Raw genomic sequence first — 19,191 nt, forward strand, 5'->3', positions numbered from 1 at the left:
CCAGTTCAGCGTAAGATTATATATCAAAAGTGTTCAGCATTCCTCACAGGGAGTGTGGAATACTTACAAGTCCTCACCCACACCTCTAAAACTCTTTATTTAAGCAAAGTAGGTAAGTAAATAGATGCCAGATGTGGGAAATCATACTTCTACCGAGGTCATGGTGACGGACTTACTCTGACATCAGACCAAGCTCCTGCCTCAGGAAGGGATCCTGCTACCAGACTCTTGCTCCTACATCATTTCCTGTGTTGGTGTGACTCAGTTAATGAGGTATATTAGGTGACAAAACCATTTTAAATACAGGCTTTACTAGGTCAGTTTTCTAATGGATGAGTTTTGGATCCAGATAGCTGCAGTGACACAAAGGCTAGTCTGCAGCAAGGCAGAAGACACAAATGATTAGGGTGGGATTAGGCTAGGCTGCCCTTTACTGAGTGCCGGACACTACACATTCAATAGAAGCCATGGTCTTCAAAAGAGACAGAGTGACTACCAAATCCTTGCTTGAGTTCAGAAAATTCTGGCTCTTCTTTCTCTTCATTTGTTGTTCTATATGTTCACCAGCAAAGAACATGTTGTGATAAAGATAGGAAAGGGATGTACTAAGATGAAATGCAGAATGAGAAAGATTCAAGCTAATAGCAGCACTTCTGAAACACAGCTCCATCGCTGAAGAATTGATAAAAATCAAAATGCAAAATTATTTTTTTAAAAAATAAAAAAGATGGAGAGCAGAACCAGACAGTCTAGCAAATGGATTTTTGCTCAGTCTGGCTGACAGTAGTAAGATATTCAGCTGCCCACCTCAGACCTTATATGTATATTTCTCTGGATGTTCCTTGTTACAGTGTTTTCCATGTGTGGGTGCAAGTATGTGTGAAAATTTCAATTTCCATGCATTCAGCATAAGAAAGATAGAGCAAAGAAAGGCTGAAAGAATTAATATGGCCTTTTTTCCCTATTTAATTTCTGTTCCCATAATTAAATCATACTTTGTCTGCATTGCCACCCCATGTGGAGGTAAAGATTGTTCTACATCATACAAATCTATCTTCAACACATTAATTAAACTGATTTGTTTAAAAAGTTGTTGGATATTGTGTCTAAGTTGGACATATTTTGAACTGAGCCTTTTGGTGCTTGGGCTCCCCTGGCCTGCACACTAGTAGGTTAGCATCACTTTACTTCTGAAGAGGGCTGACTTCTGTTCAGAAATCCCATTCCACATGGCCTTGTCCTTTCCTGGAATCCTCACGGTCATTTCTGCTTATTGTCACACTGACTGTGCTGGACATCAGATCCTGGCCTAAGGCTGTAGTTTTCTAACCTAACAAAAGATGCAAGTTCTGCAGACAATGGAGCGGATTCTTAGTGTAGTCCAAAGGCCTGCCCTTTGGACTGAGGTAGAGGTTCCGAGGTAGAAAGGAACTGTGGATATGGATTCCTCAGTCCAGACAGTGGATCCAGAGTGGCAGGAAATGAGCAGGCTATGAGAGACATTAACACATTGAAACAATTGGATAAACCAGAGTCATAGCAATAATTTCTCTTTCTGGAGATTTTGACTCAATATTTCATGTTTTCCTCCCTTAGCTAATTCTGCAACATGACCCAGTGTGAGGTGCAAAGGCAAGGAAAATATCCAAGGCAGTACCGCATGCTGGCCACTGGTCTCAGATTGGGCTGGGACAGGAGGATAAAACTAATTAATGTACGCTTTCTCCCTCACCAGGCTGGACAAGCTGGTGCATGAAATCTAGTAAAGCAGCTCTCCGGTCCAGTGAAGCACAGGAGAATTGGCAGCACCAGGAAGGTTATCACTGTCTGCATCAGATGACTCTCCTATGTGAGGTCAAAGCTCCATGGATTTGTAATGAGGAGGTGGAGGAGGCTGCAAAGTCATTTCCAAGATGGAGCAGTGAGGGCCTTGAGGCAAAAAGGAACCAATGGAGGGAAGAAAGGAAATGGACAAAAGATCATAATCAGTGAATTTCTGCATCCTACCCCAAGGCTGTATTCCTCAGAGAACAGGGTAATGCCAGGAAACTAAAGGCACACAACTTAGTTGATGCCGTGATCAGAAAACTGAGATGGAGAACTTGGGGATACTCTAGTTGTAATGGGGAACTTCTGAGAGCAGATCCCCTTAGGAGTGCCCAGAACTACGAGGGCCAGGGTAGGGAGAAATGCCAAATGCAGAACTGTGTGAAGATCCCAGAACAGGAATAAGTGGACAGATGCAGGGCAGGACAGAGGGAACTGGCAGAGGTTTTTTGGGACCGTAGGATGGGAATGGCTGGGCAGCTGCAAGACAGGAACGATGGGTGTTGGAGGTTCTGGGCTGGAGATGAATGAACTCCTCAGCTCAGGGCACAGACACTTGCCAGTGGAGGTGATAGCAGCGGGTGCCGGGTGGAGCTGGACGTGTGTCGGCGGTTTGACTGAGACAGGCGGAGCGAACGGGCTGTTAAGGGTTAATCCAGGCTACGAACCCCGTGTGCGCCGGCAAACGCCGTTGTGCAAAAAAGGCCCCTCGCAGAGGCAGCGCCCCCAGGGGCGAGCGGGCGGGGGGGGGAGGGGGAGGCTCATCCCGGGCAAAGCTCGGTGCAGCCGGGGAGAGGCAGCTGCGGCGGGGGGAGATCGGCACCCGCGGCCCGAGAAACCCCCCTGCCCGGCAGAGGGGGAGGCTGAGCGCGCGGGCTGATGAAGGCGCGAAGCGAGAGAACGTAAGACAGACGGGACGGAGCACTGAAGAGTGACGGATCTGGGTGGCTTGTAACCGCGGGGGGCTGATGGGTTTGTACGCCGAACTGCATAAACGTGCGGGCCTTTGACAGCGGGGGGCGGCGCGGGGGGCGGGGCGCAGCGCCGGTGTGGGGAGGGGCAGCGCCGAGGGCAGCGCGCGGCCCCTGCTCCGCGCGAGGGAGATCGGTGGGGGCGGGGCCCGGCGAGGGGCGCCTGCAGGCAGCTCGGCTGTGGCCGCGGGGCTGGTCGCAGGGAGCCAAAACGCACACTGCAAATTCCGCACTGGAGATAGTTCTTTTTATTTTTCTGCCACGCTTATTGTCAGAATGGTAACTAGTCTGCTGGAATCTCATTTTCATGACTGTCACATCCGTTACACAGGAAGGCACTCGTTCTCCCTCTTCGCTTTCTCATGCAGAATTTACAGCTGCTGAGGTCATCAGTACACAGAAAACTTAGAAAGAGGAGTGAGAAAGAGCAGCAACCTCTCTGGAGTTTCAAAAAATGGCCATTTTCCACCACTAGTAATGGATCCTGAAACTGAAAATGCCTTGCTGCTTCTAATAGCAGATAGCAGCAGGCAGGGTGTATCATTCCACACAAGAGATGGAGATAATCTCCATACCCCAGAGGTTTAATCTATCTCACCATGACACAGTACAAGAAATTAAAACCTCCTGAGCTGGGAGCCATGGTGACAACGGCTGATGATCTTGCAAAAAAACAGTGTGACATGGATTTCCACTGGAGGATGGGCTGTGTTGCCAGTTTCCCTGCTCATCCTCTTCTTGTCCCATTTCTGTTTTCATCTGCCCTTGTCTTGATTGCTATTAATTATTTAAAATAATAACAGTGGAAGCATAGGCAAGCTACATTGTGTGAATCAAAGTGCTATTAAGCCTAATCATCTTTGATAGCAAGAGGAGGAGTCACCTCCAGCAGGGAATCCTTCCCAACTAGCTCAAACAGCTGCACTAGGACAAGATAAATTACTTTTTACACTAACTCAGACCTAACTATATTTTAAATACCTAGATTTAAGTGAGATATGCACCACTGCTTGTAATTTTGAAGAAAGTGAATTCAGATAAAAGAGGACTTTCACAGCTGGAAGCTTCTAAATCAGACCACTCCATCGCCTGTCAGGCCCCTTCTTTTAAACACGAGGAACGTGATGCCTTCAGCAGCAGCAGAGAAGTCAGTGTAGCCAAGGGAGAAGAAGTTTTAACTGTTGGAAGCACCTTGCTGTCTGGCCTATCAAGCCTCACATCATTTATCCAAATACTTTTATGGCTCTCATCAACCACCTCCCTATGCGTTCAATAAATTCTGAAATCTCCTTTACAGTCATCTTATTATGTTTGTTTTAAAGCATTTTGCTGTTTTTTTCTCTGATTTACTTCAAGCTACCCTGACTGAATTTAGACACAAGATAAAACATAAATGACTTCAAAAGAATTTCAGCTTCCCATTATTTCAGAAAGTCACAGTTGTTAAGCGAGTTCTTAAGAAAATTAGTAGACTATCTTTAAGATTATTGGAAACACAATATGGGAAATTTTGTTTTCCTTATGCTCTCTGAATATACTTGCTTAATATTTTCAGCGCTCTTTTTTTAGTAATGAAATCTAGGAAGTCACTTTTTTAAAAAACTGCCAAAACTCAGGGATGCAGTCCAATATGCACCATAGGCTTTGAAGGTCTTTCTGCAGAAGTCATCGTAGTGCTTGTACAATGCAAGTTATGTTCATTTCCCATGGAATCCACGTATATCCATCCCTCTGATTTTTATGCAGCTTTTATGATGTAAATGTTAATGTTTTTCTTCGTGTGTGAAGTGATATAAGGCGTATGCAGAAACAGAAATAATTTCATGATTATTTAATCAAATTTGTAACTATAATTAGTTATTATTGTTTAATACATTAATGTATATCATTATGACAATAGAGTGAGACCTCCAAATGGGTGGAGGCTACATATACTCAGGGTTCTTGCAAATGAGAATGTTAGGCAACTCTCCATGGGCTTAGGGAAAGTATAGAGAAGAGGAACAGAATAGCTACTGTGGGAATGCAAAAGTCATTAGGTGCATGGTCAGGGCCTGGAATCCCTTCCTCCCCAGGCAAAACATCAGTGGCATTGTTCTGACGTGGTTTTTTTATGAATGGGCAATTATACAAGGTTCTGTCTTAATTTCTTTTGAACCTGTTCCAGAGCTGACCACATGATGTAACTATTCATTAGATAAGGTACACAAATCACTGCTACAATCTTCTTCCAGGCTGTAATTTGGTTTGGGGTAAATCAGGGCAGTACAATGATAAGATGGAGATCCAAGATAATCAGGTAGTTTGTAAGAAAGACTGTGATAGTTCACTGCTGCCAGAGGTGTTATTATGAACTGTCCCTGAAACTGCACAATCTGTGTCAAGCAACATGTCTTAGTCACTCTTACTAGCGAAGAATATTTAGCACTAAAAGAACTAAATAAATAATTGTGTTCAAACTTTTAAATGTGATTATTAAGAAAATGAGTCTTACTTCATTCTTATTATTCTAATTGTTTTCTTCTAAATAGCCATGGAAGACTGTGTTAACCTCAGTGACTTTCACTTCTGAATTCCCATGGATCAGTTATCATTCCAGTGTTTCTCTGTTCAGAGAATTTTTACTCTTCCAATCTCACTGTTTCTTCTTTCAGCATTTATAAGCCTGGTTTTTCCAATACTGACTTGCTGTATGGGGATAGGCAGATGTAAGATATTGCACTGCCCCTTTAAATGTAACTGCACCCGGCTTTTTAAAAGAAGTTGCAAAATAGGAATGCCTTAATTTGGAGCCAAGATTCTTTTTAAGTAGTATCTGCATATGTACTAGCTAAGTGGGAGTATTACAAATACTCTTCAAGGTGTTGATGCAGGCGGTTACACAATACAGTGCTCCGGATGTTTCAGAGTGCTCCTTGTTTTCCATTGTTTTTTGGGGTTTGGGTTTTTTCTTTCAGTTTGCTGAAACAAAACCAGTTAACCCACAATTAAAGGTTTGTGTTATTTCTTGGTAAATCATTTGAACTTTATAAACAACAGAGTTATCTGGAGAGGGAGGGAGAAGTATTTGTGGCTGTGAAGCACTTGGACTGAGAGGACTGTGCTGCAGGACAGACTGGACAAGTAACGGCTGGCTGCAGCTGCAAAGATAGGATCTTAGATGCTTTGCATTATCTGCATCTTCTGTAATGTGCTTGACCTTCTCTTTATCTATTGGATAAAGTTTTTTTAAAGCTGGGGCCCTCCCTTTTACAGAAATTCCTTCTAAAATGGGAATACATATGTACTACCAACAGGTGACATTCCCTGTTTATAATGCAAATGGACACGTTCTGAAAACCTAGTTGTGGCAGAATACTCCCTGGCACCATGATACTGTCATGCTTTCTCAGAATTGCGCCAGAGGGCAGAAGCTGCCAGAATGTACATTCTTCCCATAATACTCTTGATAATGCGATGCCTGACCCTCAATCTGATCTGTCTGTTCCGGCATGCAAACTGTGCCCACAACTACAGTAGAAGCTCAGCTCCATGCCGAGTTTCTTTGTGTGTCCTGTAGTCTAGCCCTGGGAAACAAATAGCAGAAGTTGTTTTGAAGATTTTTTTTTTCTGTTGTTCCTCTTTCTTTCCAAAAGATAGCAGATTCACAAGCAGATTCACCCAAAGGTGGAGAAGTTCAAATGCCTTACATTTAATAACTTATGTGACTGCCTTCTGAGCTCCGTTTCATGTGAAATGACATATCTAAAATGTATATTTGTAGGGTTTTCTTCCCATGAGTTCCTACTCATGGCTTGGAATACTTGTTGTTTCTACGTAACATAATCAATAAGCATACTGTTAATATAAAATATGTTATATAATTTCATAGGAAAGGATGATATTACTCAGAGCATAGACAATATTAAAGAACTGACTCAAAAGATAGAATGGTTGAAATTATATATGCTTTCTGGTAGTGAGAAATATTCTTAAAATTGCAAAATGATCTTTTATTAGCCCTATGGTAATTTACTCCTGGTTTTTAAAGTAATTTGTTCATTTGGGTAAGGTTTCAATGTATATCACTCTCCTTGGGCAGATAGGTGTGGAAAAACTGACCATTTCAATTATTTGGTGTTACATTCTCTTATACTTTATTATTGTATTATCATTCCTCTATTATTAAAAAAATTATCTCCCACAAGTAATGCAAAAAACTCAACAGTAACTGAATGACTGCCCTAATTCACAGAGTCATCACCAGGATATCTTTACAAAACACTCACTGTATGGCAGCATGTGAACTAAAAATGCAGCTAAGATGCACAATGCAGTTTGTTCATCATACCACAGCAAAGAAATCAGTATAGGTAGTTTCAGATGTAGTTGCAGTAACAGAAGGAACTACCAGTTCAGATAAGAAGTTCAGTAATACAGTTTAAATTTTTATTCTTGGTGTTGTTGCTTCCAATTTTTCTATAAATAGTAAGTAACTATCAGTCCTCAACTTCTTGACAATAACGTGTCCTTTTCAAAGGCATTTTTAACCAAAAATGCTATGGAGCTAACAGTGTCCGTGAAACAGTGGCATTGCTGCAGAGCACTCATGGGTCTGCAAATCAGTAATGTTTTGTGAACTGTGGAAATCAGCTGGCAAAGTAAGTCCTATAAGGTTTCATAAGGATTAGTGTATTCGTTATATGTATGTGCTTCCCATACTCCAAGTTCTGATTTCATTATTTCTGAAAAATAAACAGGTATCAGGGTTTTGTTACTGGATGATGGAAATGAAAATGTCTCAAACTGTTGGGAAAAGGAAAAGGAAATTTCCAAATGAGGAAAGATTAAAAACACTACATAGTTGTTTTCTTCCTAAAGAAGAAAGGAGCAAGAGGTGACATTACACTTTTTAAAGACTGGAACAAAAACACTAAACTGATAAACTGATCTGTAATAGAAATAATCTGTTTTCAAACAAAGTTTGTATATGGTATCACATGAAAATAGATTGGGAGTCAACATTTACAGTTGATTTCAGAAGGAACTTAAGAGGCAGAGAAGGCTTTAGTATATAACAATTTTCCTTGGCAATTGCACATACAGGAGAATAAACTTGGTGACTCCAAAGGGCAAATTATGGAAAAATGCCGTGGGTGCACTGGGGATGTTCAGGTGGAAAAATACTTTGTGGACTTTTCCCCAGGGTTTGGATGAAGGTCACCCAGATTCAGTGTTCCTACAGCAGTTCTAGAGATGTGGCCTCTGATCTTACAGGCTTAAAATCAGAAGATGGGCAAAGACTTGGGCCGTAGTGCTGGTTACTCTGCCACATTAATGGGAAATCAACTACTCAAGAGCTTCAACTGATCTGATTTAGTGTTTGTGAAGGTCCCAGTCTAAGTGAGAGGCTACACTGGATACCTCAAGAAGTGTCTTCCTAAAAACATGTGATTCTACTTTTTTTTTTTTTTTTTTTTTGAGAACGATGGCCTTGAACCTCCAGCAACTTGACTCTGAAAGCATGACGAGCAGATATGAAGTTGCTTCTTCCTAGCTATAAATGCAAAGTTCATATGTGTTTCAAGAGATACCAGATTAAGAAGCAGAATGGTTCATGGTGGACTCTTGTGTGCAGAGAAAGCTAAAAGGGTTTTTGTTGAAGCAGGTTTACCCTGCAGTCTGTAGTGATGAGATACCCCAGCTAACCAAATTAGCTAGCTTGGTTAGTGGCAGCAGTATCAGTTTACACTGAATTCTGAGCTGCTTTGGCTGTTTGGTGGCAGGTTCTGGTTAGCTATATCCTTTAGCTAATACACAGAGCTACCATGCTGACTACAGCATGGTTGTACCCTTGGTGTGTATATATTCCAGACAGGTCAAGGTTAAAATTATTTGGTAGAGGGTACATCTTGGGAAGACAGTTGTTTTCCAGGCATTATGAGAGGCAAATTATTCTTTTTTCCCTGAAAATTGAGATCTTGCAAGTTTATTTTAGCAAAATTCAAATCCTCCAAACCACACGTATTTCAGCTCAGAAAACAGTTTTAAAAACAATTCTACAATGTGAGTTGATCTTGTTTCCTAAGGTCAGCTTTTAAAAATTAATTTTCAGCAGAAATAAGAATTGCAGCTTTAGCTTTCTACCACTTGTAAGTATAATTTGTTGATTTAGCTATAACAACTCATGACTATATCACAAATAGAAGCATGTTTGTAAGCAGTATTCAGGTCCAGCAAGTACTGAAAATACAAATAGGCTTGTTCGCACACAAAACCCTGAAGAACACGTTTATTGGATATTTGTTCACCTCCAGTATCTATTTTGGCTAACACTTGAAGAAGACAGTGATGTAATTTTGAGGGCTGTACAGTTCTAGCATGTACTAATTTCAGCGAACAGGTAATGATTAGATACAGAAAGTCCATATGTTAATGAATAAAATACAAATTCTAAAGAGTTGTCAAATTTTTTGTTCTTAAAAGCACTTCTATAGATTCATAGTCTTTAAAAGGGCTGTACTCTCTCCTTGCTCAAAGCAGTGAGAACATCCAAACTAGATCAGCTCGCTGAGAGTCAGTTTTGAAAAGCTCAGAGAATGATTTCACAGCCTCTCCTGACCACCTGTTCCACTGCTGAACCATCCTCACTGCAGTGTTTGAAAGTTGTTGTTTTTTGTCCTTGGTAGCTCTGAGAAGAGTCTGGCTCTGTCTTCTCTATGCCCTTGTTTAAGCTAGTTAAACACTGCTATTAGACCTGCACCTTCCCCTCCCCTGTGGCTATCTCCATGATAAACCCAGCTCCCTCAGTGTCTCCTTGAACAGTGTTGTCCATCTTAGGGTCGCTCTGCTTGATGTGCTCCTGTTTGCCAGTCTCTCTTCTGTGCTGGGGAGCCCAGCCCTGGACACAGCCTCTTGTGCGCAGTGTAACCCCTCTGAAATGAAAGGAAATAATTCTGCTTGACGTACTGTCTACAGTGCTGCTAATGCAGTCTTGCACGTGGTTGACCTTCATCGCTGCAGGGGCACGCTGCCGGCTTCTGCTTGACTTGGAGACCCTTTTCTGCAGAGGTGGCCCCAGACCAATCCTTCCCTAACCTGTACTGACAGCAGAGGTTTTCCAACCCCAGACCCAGCACTGGCTTTGTGTCTGTTGAACTCCATGTTACTTCATTTTATCAAGTAGCCTCGGAACAGCAGCCCTGTCCCCCAGCATTGCAATCACTCACCACACTTTGGTGTCATCTGCAAACTTACTGAAGGTGCCCGTTGTGCTTTGAATGTATGTGTGATACCATTAACGATATGAACAAGCTTTCACCCATCCAGAAGACCGTGGTCGGTCTCTGCTAAATAACCCACAGGGCACAGAGGAATTTCAAAGCATACGTACACCCCTACACCAGCTCCTGAGTAGGTTAAGAACTAGGACACCCACTATGGAGATCCCTGGGAATAACTAAATACAGTATGCATTTATGTTTGTTACTCGGTTGTTGGGCATTACATGAGCCTTGAGCTTGTGTTTAGTGAGAGTGGATATACAGTGACCACACCTCCGTCTCGGGACACAAGGACTGAATCAAGGAGAAGTGAGGTTACTACTGAGTCACCTCCTAATGCCATTTTATGATATCACACCTGTAGTAATTTTTTAAGTTGTGATCTTTGTGTCTCGTTATCTATACTCCCTTCAGCAGCACAAGTGATATTTTTGTTGCTCACTCAAGGAAAAAGTGTCATTTTGGATCACCTAAACAACAAAAGAAAGAAATCCTTCACTAAGATGTAGTTTAAAGAATATTTAAACATATTTAATTGTTTGGTCCATGGCCACTGGTAATAAGAGACTTCAGGGAGGCTATAAATGAGCCTTTGACTGGAAAATGTCATGAATCATACTTGAAAAGGGAAAGGTAACTTTTTATTTCAGGTTCTATTCTTAGAAACCCTCAGAATGATAGAATGCTTGCTTTAATAGTTTGTTTTCTAAATGTTTGTCCTATTCAGAGTTATCTAAGTCAACGTAACTTCTTTCCCCATAAGATCCTAGTTGGAAGTTGTTGCAAACATGTGCTTTGTATGCTTCAGGCAACTGAAGAATAGAAAAATTCAACTGTTACTTGGGGGGGGTGGGGGGGATGGGACAACAGTTGAACACACACCAGAGACAAGAAGTTCATCACTTTGGCTAAGCCCAGTGCCTGAAGACCTCACTTCTCAGCATCACTTTTGCTCTGTACTCAGTTTTTAATCAGTGCAGGTCTGTTTTAAGGAACAGCTTCTTGGTATATTCAACATTCTCAGTGGGAAGAGAGGGTAATGTTTAATTTTGGTCATTCATCATGTTCTTAATTATGTGGTTGTAATGACAAACCTGTTTGTGCTGTGGAGTAAAATTTCTGTCATCTTGTTGGCGGGGGTGGGGGAAACAAATCACCAATGCACATACAGCTGTTGTAGCTCTTCAGGTGTCATGGTATATCAGGCTGAAATTCATTAGCTGATGAAGTCTAATTGGATAACATGAATGTGAAGAAAACCTCAACATAATGCAGAAGAATGATAATGAAATGAAACTTTCTGATCTAGCACAGTGTTTTGGCAGGCACAAAAAAGGATTCTGCATTATTAAATAGGGTGAAAACAACAGAATCTGAGGAAAAACAAAAATTCAAACAACAAAAATATCTCAACCACCAACTTTTCCAGCAGAAAAAAAGGGGAAAATAACTAACTGCTAATAAATAACTAAATTTACAAATAAATTATTTGAGTCTTAGCAGTTAAGAAATGCATTAAATAAAAAAAAATAACCAGTTCCACTTTACAGGAGATTTGTCATTTCCTTTCTCAGTGCTGTTAAAATTTCTTATAAAGTTTAGTTCCCTGCCTTCTCCCTGAATCAGTTTCACTTTGCGTACAGCACTCTTCAGTTTCTACCGTAAAATTTTCCATGAGGTGTATAACAGTCCTTTTCCCAGAAGTTCAGGACAATGAGTGCTACAGCCTTTGAGTATCTTTCTTAACTATTGCAAATCAGTACTGCACAGAAAGAACAGGATTACTTGCAGAGTAACACAGTAGCCTGAACCTTCCCTGGCTTAACTAACCAAAGATGATTAACAGACAGACTTCCTCTGTCTATAGGCGAGCCCATTGATGAATATCCTTCTTCAGGATAACCTGCTTGAGAGGAACATTTCTAGTTTCTATGCTATTTTTCAGAGGAGACCTCTTTAAACTCTCTCTGCTTGGGATCGAACTCACCTAATCAAAGGGCTTCCAATAGTTAATGCAAGAAACCACTGGATCCTTTGTCACTTCTCTGCCAGAAAAATTCTATAAACAGTTCTTCAGATACCAGAAGTGGACTCTACCATTTCTCGGTGATTATTTATTTTCTGTTGTTGAAAGCAACAAGTTCACATAAGCAGAGATATTTATTTATACTTTAATATTACTTCTAGGAACAGTGGGTTATCAAAGCTGATTTTGCAGAACAGCCAGTCAGATCTGGCCTCTTCCCATGATCTCTTGCTACTGCCAAAACTTTCAGAACAGGTCAAGACTTCACTGGGACAATCTTTGATGCTGCAATTTGAAGAGTAATAAGTGCAGAGGTATTTATAGGACCACTTAAATTGTGAGGGAAACATTAGGAAGCAGCAAGGGCTGGCTGCACCCGAAGGGATGGGAAGCTGAGCATGACTCCATGCCAGACTACAGAGGCCTCATCACCCCAGGTACAGCCCCACACTGCCAGAGCGAAGTGAGCAGGCAGGCCTGGAGATGGTAGCCAGGTTCAGGCAAGAGCCTATATTGTCAGGCAGTTTTGTGGTGATGAGGCAGGTCTCAGATCAAACTAGGAAGCTAATTCATTGATCAGAATGATGTCCAGTGGTCGTAACCAAGATTCACTTATCACTAGGTAGGGTCCATATTGACAAAGCAAGTTTGAAGTCAAGCTAGGAGTTAGTCAGCAGGTCAGGGTCTAGACCTTTGGAGCCCATGGCCAAATACAAGCAGAGCTGTAGCTGAGCTAAATATTTATGCTCCTACAGAACAGATCAGGAAGGAATTGAAGACACAAGACAGATTTTAAATGGGGCTCCATACTCGTGGCCAGGGTGTATGTGTGTATGTGGTGTGTGTGTTTGTGAAGGCTGCGGGCTAGACTAGTCAGGGCCAACAAAGCCCATTAGTGTACTCAGGAACCTAATAGTGTCCCCTCCCAGCAACATGTATCCTCACACCTTACAAGTATCTGGGGTCAGAAAGGACTGTTAGCAGAGTGGTTTAATTGTGGGGATTTGTAGGACTATCTCAGGAGACACAGCGCCAAGGACAGGGTACTGAGAGAAAGAAGGCGTGGGAGACTTGGGGCTGGGTAGCAGAGCAGGATGCTGGCCAGGTTTGAGGTGATGAGTATGTGGGTGGACACCCCATGTGACGCTGGTCAAGGCCATTAAAGCAAGGCCATTACACTCAGGGACCTGGCCAAGGTAGGAGAGGGGTATAAAAAAAGAAGTAAAATATTTTGACTGTAATCTGTGATTTCACAGGTTACAGGTGTTTATAGCATGCCCTATGATCTGTGATATATGGCTCTAAGAAACCATCAGCAAATAACATTCTTAAAGACAAATATTTAACAGAGCCCAGATTTCCCATGTTAGCCAGGACCAAAGCTGGACCTTTGTCATAAGCAGTTACCCTCAAAATTCTCCCTTTTCCACCAAAACATATATTCAGGAGCTCCCTAATGATGCTTTGGACAGCATAACTCAGAGCTGCTTGTTCCAAGTACTAAGTGGTGTCACCTGTTGTCAAACAAATAAACCAGCCACAATCCAAGTTTGATTTCTTGTCTGTTATCCTGACACAGTAGCACAATTACCACGGGCTAAGACCCAAATAACTCAAAGTCAAGCCAGGACAGATTCATTTTTCAGAGGTTTCTAAGAATCTTCAAAGCCTGATGCCAGCAAGCTATGAAACTGGGAGCCAGCATGCTCACACTCAGTCTGAATTCAACACTATAAGGCACGAACACCCAGCAACTTTCACACTAACTTCTTCCTTTTTCCAAATGGAAAAGTGTTGCTAGCCACAGGTTTGGGGGTTAACATTCCGGTGTATGCATCCCAAATACATATTTTCACCCTTTTCTGTATCTTCAGGAGAATTTCTACTAAAAAGCAGGGTGTACCAATTCCAACACTTCCATGCAGAACTTTACAGTTACTGAATTAAAGACAGGTATTCATATGGCACTCCTGACCACAAGGTAAAACTAATTAGTGAGGGGCTCTTTTTTGCTAATGCTTTCTCCCATGGTAGAGGCTGGTTTAGAGATTCTTAGTATCACCTTTGGGCTGTTTTAAGATCCCAGACCTCATTTGAAGAAGTCCAGTTGAAAAGGCTCTCATGGCTTGATTTCAACGTCTCAAAGCTTCAGGTCCTACTGTAACAATTTTTATGCTAGCCCACAGTCCAGGTGAGGTTCCAAGCCCTTTTCTACATTACCTATTTTTATGTTAGGACTCACTACCAGTTCCCTCTGTGTAGAACTAGAATGCTGGTTTCATGTTCACTCATTCCATCTTTTCCAAAGGAATATACTTCTGCTTTTATTGAGTACGTGAGTCCCTGAGACACTGTCCCTGAAGGGGAGGTTGGGGGTTTGGTCTCTCACTTAAACAAATGGTAAACTCTAAACTCCCCAGCTCACCAACAGAAAGCTTTCTGACTTAATCTAATAGCTCAAATGACAGCAGTAGGAAAGCATCCAGGACTCCCCAGTGGGGCAGAATCCCACTGACCCACTCATTCAAGGTTACTTATGAATTAGGAAGTTTCTTGACAATCCTCTTTTCACTAAAAGCTTTCCTTTACTATAGCTGCACTCACCGGGGGCCTTCATTTCTTGCTATTGTCTCTTGGCTTTTCCTGGAAACACTACAGTCTACTGCAAACATTGGTGGGGTCAGTTTTATGAAGTCTAGTGATCTTTGTGCCACTGCACCAGGATTTTCTGTAGCACCCAACAAAACTATGGCAGCTCCCTCATCTAACTCACCAAGACCCTGGGAATGCATCTTTCAAAAGGCACTGGTGCTACCATTCCCCACCACAGGTAGCTAGCCTTGCTCCTGCTACTCCAAGTCAAAAAGTAGAGATCTACTTCACTTTAAGTCTCTTCTTAAACAGGCTTACTGCCCACACATGTTCACAAACAAGAAACACACACTATTAATTAAGATAATTCAGTGTAGTATTTTATTTAAAGCAAGCTTGCCTCTAGCCTTTTATGTTTTTTTCAGGCTGGGAGAGGGATTAGCAGAACTGCCCACCAGTATTAAATGCTTAATATATTGTAGAACCTTAAAGATTTCTTTTTTTTAATATAAAACAATATTAGGCCTTAATATAGTTATTAATGCATTGTTAAGTTACCTCTATTTCTAAGTTATCTGTGATATACTGGTAGTTAAAGTAATTCATATTTATACCATAGAGGAGATCTTGCGACCATAAGAGTTTCTCAAGACTGGTAGAGATAAGACTACTAGTATGCTTCTTCTGGAATATCTACTTATTTTCTTTTGTTACTTAGGTTTGGGTTTTGATATATGTCACCACTCAGTTGTGTGATATGAAACTACATAATACTATGCATTTGCATGCAATTATCCACAGCTTTGTTTTCCTATGCTACACAAGTAAGATACTGTAACTTGAATAACTGGAAATATCACAGTCCAACAGGATTCCCTAACATATCTGTAATACATCAAGAAATTGTTGGCTAGTCATTATTACAACCTTCTCCAATGGAAGATTATCTATTATACATATGGAGAAACTACATCACTGCTGACTTGGTGAGTTCTGGATTTTGTTCTTTGGCCTGTCTATACTCAGAAACTTATCTTTCATTCCATTTTCCTGTACTTCTGCTTCTCTCATTCTTTTCTCTGGTAAGTCACATCTCTAGGGCTTGTATTAGGTGCTGTGATGTCAGAAAAAGAATTGCAGTAGAACCAGAAATGTACAGGGGTGATGTTGAAAGACTGAAATCTGGTTGTAGGCTGAACTTCCACTCTTGCTCCTAAGATGGTAGCCTAAACTTGAGTATGCAATCCATACGCTTTGGTTTTGCTGTTGCTGAAATGACAGCATTTGTTTTATGATTTCTGAAGCAGGAATCTTTTAAGAGCAAAATTTTATGAGAGGTAAGGTGAAAGATTGTTGCAAACGGGAGCAAATAATAGAAAATGGCATTTTATTTTTAATGTTTGAGCATGTATGTGATTCTGAAGGAACATATGGAACAAGACAGGGAGAAATATACAGTGGAAGAATAAGGTCATTCTGAAATGGCCTGGAAGCCTGTGGCTCTGGTGCTGTCCACAAGTCAGCAAAACAGGCAAGTCTTTTTGCTGAAATTTGTCCAAGCAGAAAGGCTGGGGCAATACTTATCTCTGTATATAGACAACTTGGGTTAACTAGACTGACCAAGGCAACTTAGCCACTCAGTGGCTCCACAATGCTCTGAAGATATGTGAAGCATCCAATTATGCTACTTTATTTTTCTACTGGATATTTAACATGGGGTTTTGGGGTAAATTTGGAAAGCAAATGTAGAAGATAATTTCAATTCATCATAATATATAAGTTGAATCCTCTTTTTCTTCAAAAGCCACTTTGTCTAAGTTGTCCTGGTACCATTCATTATGTACTTTTCTGTGATTAACAGAAACCTTTAAGATCTTTTCGGAAGATATAAAAGGGGGACTCCTACCATGTGCAGGTAATATTGTTTCTCCTGTAGGTTCAACAGGCTTCCTTACTTTTACAATGCCTTTTGTCTTGTTTCCTGCTAAGCACAGTTCATAGTCTCATGGATTTTGTGAAAGACTGGGATTACATTTAGATCTTTGTAGTAATTTTAAAATACCTTGTGGCTCTTGTAAATTTCCCCCTTCTAAAGAAATTGTAAGAGAAAGTCAGAAAAGGCAAAAAAAGAACATGCACTCCCATGTCACCAGATAAGCACATTTGATTCAATCCTACATGCCTTCAGCACTCAAAATTCCCAGGAAGGTTAACAGGAGTTTTGTGAAAACGTGGAATATAAGGGTCAGGGCCATTCAGAAGGAAAGGAATCCCTGCCATGTACTATGCAAATTATGTCTCTCTCTGCCTTAGCACTGAATCTACTTTTATGATAGGTCAGGTAATAGCCATTTTGGTTTATCTTTGAAAGAAAGAGGTGGATGGGATGAAGACAAAACTGGAGATTATGTAGAAAATTTTCCTGTAGTCTTTATCTGTAATTTTTCGTTTTCAGGCATGTTGCTAGAAAAGTCTAATTTAAGTTCCAGGGTCACCAAAAGTCAAGCAATTCATACTTAGCTATTCAGATGTGGTTGTTTTGTTGTTGTTGGGGGGGTGTGGGGGTGTGTGTGTTTTGGTTTTTTTTTTAATCTAGGCTGAACTGAAAGAAATGCAATGCACTACAAAAAAGTGAGAGTAGTGTCTGGCAAGATCATGATCCCCAGTGGCAAAAATGGCTTTCTTCTTCCTTTGTAGAAGGTATGTGAAAACAGGAATTCCTTGGTTATTGCTGAAGTATTTCCACATATTGGCTTATTTACACAGTTTCTATAGCTCTGCAAAGGGCAGCACATGCTAACTGCCATATGTAATGTTGATAGATCTTTTAGAACCATGGGGTGACTGAACTGCCCAGAACCAATGTTGTCCTATCATTGCTAGCCCACTTCCAATTTTGTGTTGTTAGACACTGTGGTGTGAAGAACACATTTGGCCAGGTTGTGTTTTGTAGGTCTTCATGCTTACATTGCTACTTGTGGCCTGTGGACATATGAGGGAAATTGTGTGTAAGACTCTGACATCAGCTGTCACATTTGTTAGGTAGGGCCAAGCTGGAATCAAGAGATTCTAGGAATTGGGTCAGTCAGTGTCAGCCCAAGTCAGAAATGGGAAGTCAAGGCACATGACAGGAAAGGGCATCACTGGCAGCTGGGATCAAGACCCTATTTGCAGTGGGAACCTGGGAAAAAGGACAGTAGAGCCAGAATAATGTCAGGAGCTACAGTCAGGCCTGGAGAACAAGGACTGGGAGCCAGAGCCACAGTTGGAGCTGGGAGGGGAGCTGTGGAAAGGGATACAAAGAGCTAAAAGCAGATCCCAGGAACATGGAAACCCACATACACTGAAGCTGTACAGATGTACAATCCACCTCTCAACTATAGGCCTTATCAGGCCCTTGGTTTCTGAAAAGCTGTTGGCAGCCTGCTGCTAGACTGAGAGCCCGGCAGTGCTTAGGCAGTGTGGCCACGATCTGCCAGAGGCTTTGGTCCATGCGATACTCGCATCTTATTTCACCCGTCTTTTGTCTCTGCGCTTTGACCTCTGTCATGAATTACAAGAAAACATCTTTTGCAGTATTAAGATATAAATATTTATGTAACAAGTGGGTAAAGGAAAACTATGGAGTCAGATTTAGTGCAACTTGAGGCTATCATGAAGCTGTAACGAACACCCCAGACCCTGTGGGTAGCCCAGTTGACTCTGCCCTAGTTTCAAAGTCCCTGGGCCCACCCTCCCCTCAGCCTGCTCTCTTGGCTTCCTCTGATTTTGCACCTTGGAGTAGCGTTTCTGGGTGGCTGTAGCACTGCTGACCAAGGGAGGGAGAATGGTGTCCCTGCCAGCCCATCCTGCCAATACCAGGCTTCTAAGGCTTTTGCGCTTTGGAGGGGCAGCAGAAAGTATTCTCTGCCTGGGAGAACTGCTCAGGAAAACAGGGATTGTGTCTTCACACATTTAGACTTCAGTGTCTAAATACCTTCTCAACTTTGAGTGGGGTTGCTTCCCCTCCTCAAGAATGTTAGGAGGGATACATTACTGATATTGTTAAAACCCCTCACACTTTGCTAGTCGGGTCTGCCTGGTATTATGCTCTAACCTCTCAGTGTAGCGAGTAATAAATTTTTCCCATTCTGACAGTTTAACTCAACACTTCCTCCCAGAACTGGACAATTCAGTGAAGCTTGCATTGTACGACATGACTCCTCAAGTCTGCCTTAAAGCATTGTTTTTTCTGTGTGGTAATTTATACTTTTATAGGATAGGACAGGACACATCATGAGTTTACTGAAGTTTAGATGTGAATCCTGGTTTGGTAAGTAAGTGACCTCAAAACAGAGCAGGAGTTTCCAAGAGGTGACTTAGCCCTGCTGCTTTACACACTTTTCCCCCTGACCCACTGATTCTGCCCAGCACTCTGAACCAAATCCTTTTTCCACTACAGCAGGAGTAAGAATGAAGGGACATGTCTGTTGATTCAAGTTGCAAGAATATGACAAGTCTTTAGAGAAAGAAG

Source organism: Falco peregrinus, chromosome 6, assembly GCF_023634155.1.
Source record: "Falco peregrinus isolate bFalPer1 chromosome 6, bFalPer1.pri, whole genome shotgun sequence".
NCBI classification, from domain to species: Eukaryota; Metazoa; Chordata; class Aves; order Falconiformes; family Falconidae; genus Falco; species Falco peregrinus.